General features: G+C 40.8%; 2 non-coding genes across 2 annotated transcripts; one reads left to right on the top strand and one right to left on the bottom strand.

Annotated features, from left to right (window-relative positions):
- Window positions 1–611: 611 nt before the first annotated feature.
- Window positions 612–694, top strand: TRNAL-CAG (transfer RNA leucine (anticodon CAG)). Its single transcript has one exon. It is a non-coding gene; the product is annotated as a tRNA-Leu (tRNA).
- Window positions 695–914: 220 nt separating this feature from the next.
- On the bottom strand, window positions 915–997 carry TRNAL-CAG (transfer RNA leucine (anticodon CAG)). The gene has a single exon. It is a non-coding gene; the product is annotated as a tRNA-Leu (tRNA).
- Between the last annotated feature and the right edge of the window lie 6,057 nt (window positions 998–7,054).

The following is a 7,054-nucleotide window of genomic DNA, read 5'->3' on the forward strand; positions in this document are numbered from 1 at the left end:
AGCACTGGGGGCACGGTAAGGAATAGGGCGGATCCGCTGTGCAGCTGCAAGACTCTGTCTAACCCGGAGTCTAAGCCTAAACTGAGTTAAACACACGCATAAATGTGAAGTTGCAGTTTTGCCGAACGTTTCGAAGGAGAACGTGGGACCGGTGGTATGAGACCTGGCGATATCCCGGCTTCTCCTGGTTCCGGCAGCAGCACATAGATCTATAAGCCAGTGCAGGTGTGGGCTTGATTGCTTAGTACAGAAAACGCACAATGTGTGAAGAAATGCAAGGTTGCTTGCAGATATGCCACATTCAAAGCTGATGTGAATAGTAAATGCATGCATGCAAAATAAATGCATGCGGGAGGCACGAATGCGCACGTACGGCAAAGTAATCCTGCGCCTGTCAGGTTTTCCAGCACGCCGCGCGCGCCCTCTACTGTCGCCGAGGTTCTTCGCTCCTCTCCTCCTCGTCCTATCTCACCCCGCCCCTTCGAGCCGGCGCTAGTATCCAGCTCCTCCCATCGCCGGGCGGAGAACAAAGCCAGGGCTCACGCTGTTCCGTACGCATGCGCACACTATAGATGTTCTAAAGAGGCTTGTTTAGAAAAGCTGCCAACGCAGTCAGGATGGCCGAGCGGTCTAAGGCGCTGCGTTCAGGTCGCAGTCTCCCCTGGAGGCGTGGGTTCGAATCCCACTCCTGACAAGTTATTTTTCACTAAATTACAAATCACGTAGGTAGTACTTTACACTTTTGGACGTCCTTTTTTTTACAAAACAAAGATTTTCTTCTTAACAGGCTTTTTCTTCCTAATGCCATTTATTTAACTTTGAACTGTAAAAAGAACGTCCAGCTCTGTACCACGCAGTCAAACGTATGCCCTTTCCTTAGACTTTGGAGAGTAAAAACACGAAAAAGGACACAATGTCAGGAGTGGGATTCGAACCCACGCCTCCAGGGGAGACTGCGACCTGAACGCAGCGCCTTAGACCGCTCGGCCATCCTGACTTCCTGGAGGTGTTTCCATGGGGTTTTGTATACTCTCTGGTGCGGTGCGATGTGGTCCGACAATTGGTTGCGGGGCTTCCGGCAGCATTAGCGATCCGTCTGTATACATCTCTTGTTGTCTACAACTTACCACCGGTATTGCTGAGACTTAGCGTTATTCTTAAACTGGTTCAATCTTTTTCACTACTTATATATTTTAAATGGCAACTCTGTAGCCTGAGCAGAAACGGAAAAGCAGTTTCTTGCCATCAGTAGAAAATAACCATAACAATAAAAACAACGGAAATGAAACTATATTACTCGGAACCTGACGTTCTGATGTTATTTTTAACGACTAATACTATCCGTGGAAAGGACTGCGACTATTGTTGGGCCCCTGGTGAAAGTGGGGAGGGGGGGGTTGACGATTTTTTTGGGAAGGGGGGCTCTGTGATGGACTTTGCCATGAGCTTCTCAGGATGGGAAGCCACAGGCAATGGGAGCCTGTTCCACAAGTGTTTAGCTGGAGCCTCATCCAGAGGAAATTAGCTTCTATACCTCAATAAACTGAACTAGGGAAAAGTTGGAGGCTGTGAAACTTGGAGAAGAGACAGTGTTCCTGTCTACAAAAGCCTGATGTGCGCAAAGAATTGGGAGTGTGTCCGTCTGTCCTTCTTGCTCCAAGACCTGCGGCTGGAGGTGCCAGAGTAATCTCCCCATCTCAAAATCCTTAGTTTAGCCTTATCTGAAAATCCCTTTTAACCCTGTAAAGTTACGTTCACAAGGCCAAGGGATTTGACATGGTTATCTTTGGTGAGGCAACCTGTGTGTGTTTCAGGGAGCATGAGGCAGGGTGAGAAGGAGACTATTTAATTCGTACGTTTAAATTCTTATATCATGTGCATATATTATATAATTAAAAATAAATACAATTTCACACGGTGATCAAGGTCAACATCATCAGTGATAAGTCAGATTGATAGGATGTATCCTTGATAGGATATGCCCTTGAATGGCACTTGACCTCTGTGATCTTCCTCCCCAAAACACATTACTCTGAGTCTGATCATGAGAAAACATTAGACAAATCCCATTTGAGGAGCATTCTACAAAATATCTGACAAGTGTTCCTCAAAGCTATCAAGGTCATCAAAATTAAGAAAAGTCTGAGAAATTGTCACAACCAAGCCTAAGGAGAGACATCGCTGGTAAATGTGCTATCCTGGATGGGATCCTGCAATGGAAAAAGGACATTAGGGAAAAGCTGAAAAATTCTGAGTAAAGTATGGACTTTAATAATAATGTATCAATATTGGCTCATTAATAGTGCCAAATATAACATACTAAAGTAAGGTAGTAATAATAGAGGAAACTGGGTATTGGTTATAAGTGAGCTTTCTGTACTCTGCAATAATTCTATAAATTTAAAACTATTGTACAATTTTTAAAATTCATTCAAATAATACAATTTCATAGTTATATAATAACAAAACATGTAAGATTTAAAACATATAACTATTGTTTATATAGTTTACTGTATATAAATAAAATTATTTATTTAAGATATATATAACAAAGTGTGTATATTAAAATCTCAGAGGTTATAGAAACATCAGCAGCTGTGATTATTTCTGGGGGGTGGCATTTATTGAGATTTTTTTTTTCCTTAGGTTACCTGCATTTGATATTTGTATAATGAACATGGATTACCTGGGTAATTGTTTTCATTAAAAAACTGTCAGAAAAGAATGGGAAAATCTTTGAAAAAGAGAAAAGATTTCTGGATGTTCTTTTAATGGAATATTAGGTGTTGTCTACATTTGTGCTATCTAATACAGTAGCCACTAACTATGTGTGTATACCGAAAACTTGAAATATGGCTGGTAGCACTTTAGATCCAACTATATACATCCCCTATATACAAGATGTGGTGTAAGAGTAAAATACACATGGATTTTGAAGACCTCAGTACATTAAAAAAAAAAGAATGTAAAATATCTCATTAAAATGTTTTATATTGATTATGTTTAAATGACAATATTTTGAATATAGTATTGGGTTAAATAAAATATATTATTTAAAATTATTTGAAATTCAGTTTGTAAGAATGCAAATAAATATTGTCTGGCAAGATGCAATTGATTCTATCCTTTGTTAGAGGCCAGTTTTGCATCTATTAGCAAATTCACTTCAGCTTTTTGGATTTTGAGGTATACACACACGTGTGTGTGTGTGTGTGTGTGTGTGTGTGTATTCACCTTTGAATTTCTTTTTCCTACATTATTTTACTAAAACAGTTTTGTTATTAAAATACACATAATGCCAAATGTACCATCGTAAGCATTTTTAAGTGTATATAGTTCAGTGATATTAAGTACATTCATATTGTTGTGAAACTATCATCACCAACCATCCCCATTACTCTTTTCGTCTTGCAAAACTGAAACTCTATCCCCATTAAATATTGACTCCCAATACCCTCCTTCCCCCAACCCCTGGCAACCACCATTCTACAGTCTGTCTTTATAAATTTGATTTTTTTTAAATCAAAAAGTAACTAAGTACCTCATATAAGTGGAATCATGCAGTATTTATTTCCTGGTGACTGGCGTATGTAACTTTTGACAATGTCTTCAAAGTTCATGCTGTAGGATGTGTCAGAATTTCATTCTTTTTCAGGTTGAATAATATTCCACTATACATATATACCACAGTTTATGTCTATCCATAGGTAGACGCTTGGATCGCTAATACCTTTTGGCTATTGCGACTCATGCTACGAGCATGGGTTACAAATATCTCTTCGACCCTGCTTTCTGTTCTTTTGGATATATACTCAGAAGTGGAATACACACTGTAATTTTATTTTTATCTTTTTTTAGGATTTTTATTAAAATATAGCTAACATACAACATTATATTAGTTTTAGGTGTACACCAGAGTTATTCAATATTTATGTACCTAAAGAAGTGATCACCATGATAAGTCCAGCAATCATTGACACTATACTATGCTGTCACAATAGTATTGACTATATTCTCCATGCAGAGCAACTAAGGATGGCTGCCACCAGTATCAAGTCTTGGGTAGCTCTGCAAAAGCCAGGGCACCCTGAGACTTGCTGCCATGCCAGCTCCCTTAAGGTACAGCCACTGATAAAGCCTTGTGCATCCACAAGTTGGGTGAGGCAAGGTCTCAGGGAGTCACTAGAGGGGGAAGAATTGTGGTCACCAGGTTAATGTGGATTCTGGGTTCATGCCAGTGCTGAGCCTGGAGTGACCCAGCAAAAGTCTCAGAGCACACCGGGCCCAGTTGCTGCTCGCCTGGGTGCCGTGGACTAGGTTTTCCAGAAAGAATGCAATGTGGGAGGTACTGGCTGCTTGGGTAGAAAGTGCCTCCTGGGTTGGGGGAGTTGGGTGAGATTTCCGTCCCAGTGAGTCAGCAGGGCGGAGCTGCAGAGCTCACTGGACCAATCAAATTCAGATTTGGCCGTAAGTGTAGGGGGCGGGCTCAAAACAGGAAAGATGGCGTGTGCCTGCTGGCTGCATAGGAGCAGGACCTTACACAGGGAAAAAGGCGACTGTACTCCAGCGCTTGCCTGCAGCCACACACCTCAGTCTGCTGCCTGTATGCTTCCAACACCCCCCGAGTTACTGTCCTGCTGCTGGAGCCCAAGGTGAGTGCCTGCGAGCAAGTGAGTCTGTGTGTGGGCCATTTAAGAGGACATTTGGGTTTCCTGCAGCTTCCATCCCACCCAGATGGTCAGAATCCCCCCTGTTTTTCACAGCCAGATGTTGTGGGAGCTCCTCTTCCGGGTACCAGTACTCTTGGTTGGGGAGGCCAGTGTGGGGCTGGGGTATGTCACCCCACAGCTGGGCTATCCCTCCCGGTTCTCAACCACCACATGGAGGTTTGGGGCCCATTCCATGTCTCCACCCCTCCTACCAATCTTGACGTAGCTTCTTTATATCCTTAGTTATAAACTTTCTGTTCAGCCAACCTCAGATGGTTCTTCAGGTTGATTGTTCTGTAATTCAGCTGTAATTTTAATGTATTCATGGAAGGAAGCAGGCACAGTGTTTACCTACTCCACCATCTTGGATCACCTCTATTTTTAATTTTTTGAGGAACCGCCATACTGTTTTCCACAACGAGCTGCATCATTTTACATTTTGCATCATTTACATGGTAATTCATGCACAATGGTCCCCGTTTCTCCACATCCTTGCCAACCCTTGTTTTCTTTCTTTCTTCCTTCCTTCCTCCTTTCTTTTGATAGCTGCCATCCTAATGTGAAGTGTTATCTCATTGTGGTTTTGATTTGCATTTCCTCAATCATTAGTGGTGTTTAGCATCTTTTCATATGCTTATTGGGCATTTGTATATTTTCTTTGGAGAAATGTCTATGCAAGTCCTTTGCTCATTTTTTTAGGTGGGCAGTTTTTGTTTTTGTTATTAGGTTGTAGTGGTTCTTTATATATTCCAAATATTAACCTCTTATCAGAGACATGATTTGCAAATATTTTCTTCCTTTCCATGGTCACCTTTTCACTCCATTTTTGTCCTTTGATGCACAGAAATTTTAATTTTTTTTAAATTTTAATTTTGACGTAGTAAATTTACCTATTTTTATGTTTGTTTCTTCTGCTTTTGGTGTTATATCCTAGAAATGATTACCAAATCCAATGTCATGAAGGTTTTCCCCTATGTTTTATTCTAAAAGTTTTATAGTTTTAGGTGTTGTGTTTAAGTCTTTTATTCATTTTGAGTTAATTTTCATAGATGGCGTAGGTGAGGTCCGACTTAATTTTCTGTGTGTGGATATCCAATGTTCCCAGTACCATTTGTTGAAAGACTGTCTTTCCCCACTGAGTTGTCTTGACACCTTTGTCAAAAATCATTTGACCACATATGCGAGGGTTTTTGTGCAGTTTTTGAAAACTAAATATTTCTTTAAGTGGACTCATTTTTAACTGCAACAAGTGCATATTAACAAGAAACGTATAATTTGGCTATAATAGAAAACCTGCATCATTACATATAAATGGAAGGCCATAGTAAAAATAAACACAATGGGACCACACCACTGTCATTAAATTCTAGCCAGAATCTTTGCTCACTAAAAAGAGATGAATGAAATTAGATGTTAAACACATATTAGCACTAATGGAGCCTTTCTCCTTGGCATAATCAGATTGAAAGCAAAATTAAAAACAAAGAGCTTCTAATAAAGCATTTGAAGTATTTTATGACTGCCCCCAGACCATCAAAAATCATCTCACATCCCACACAAAGGTCTTCTCTGGGGGAATGCACAGCCCTCAGATCCTAAAGGGAGTTCTTGTCACTACTCCCCATTCCTCCAGCCTCTCCCACCACTGGCCATATATTCTGGGGTTGGGGTAAGGATCACAATGGACTGAAAGATGCTCTGGCTTCTACCTCCTACAGGGGCTGAATGAGGGAAGAGAAGCTGGAAGGGGCGGAAGCAGCTAGGTAGGCTGGGAATGGCCTGGGGATACTCAGGCAGAGCAGCCTCCGAGGGTTTCTGCTGGGACGAGAACATGTAAACGTAGATTCTAGTTCTGCCAATGCCTCTAATTCCCTGGGTGACCCTGAGCAAGTCACTGCCTTTTTCCAGCCTTGGTTTATTTTACTCGTCTGTAAAGTCAGTGATGAGCAGCCACTTTAGAAAACAGTTTTCCAATGTCTTATAAATTAATGATACACCTACCATATGATCCAGCAATTCTACTCCTAGGTACTTACCCAAGAGAAATGAAAACATTTGTTCACACACACACACACACACACAAACCTGCATGTGAATGTTCATAGCAGTTTTATTTCTGGGGACTCAAACTGGAAAGAACCTAAATGTCCATCAAGGAGTGACTAGATAAAGAAATTGTGGTATATCAATACAGTGGAATACATTCAGCAATAAAAAAATACAACAATCTACTGGCATGCTCGGCAATACAGATGAGTTTTAAAAGCTTTATATTACATGAAAGAACCCTTCACAAAAGACTACTGTATTAGTTTCCTCTTTCTGCTATAACAAATGATCACACA

This window comes from Rhinolophus sinicus, linkage group LG11 (assembly GCF_036562045.2).
Source record: "Rhinolophus sinicus isolate RSC01 linkage group LG11, ASM3656204v1, whole genome shotgun sequence".
NCBI lineage: Eukaryota > Metazoa > Chordata > Mammalia > Chiroptera > Rhinolophidae > Rhinolophus > Rhinolophus sinicus.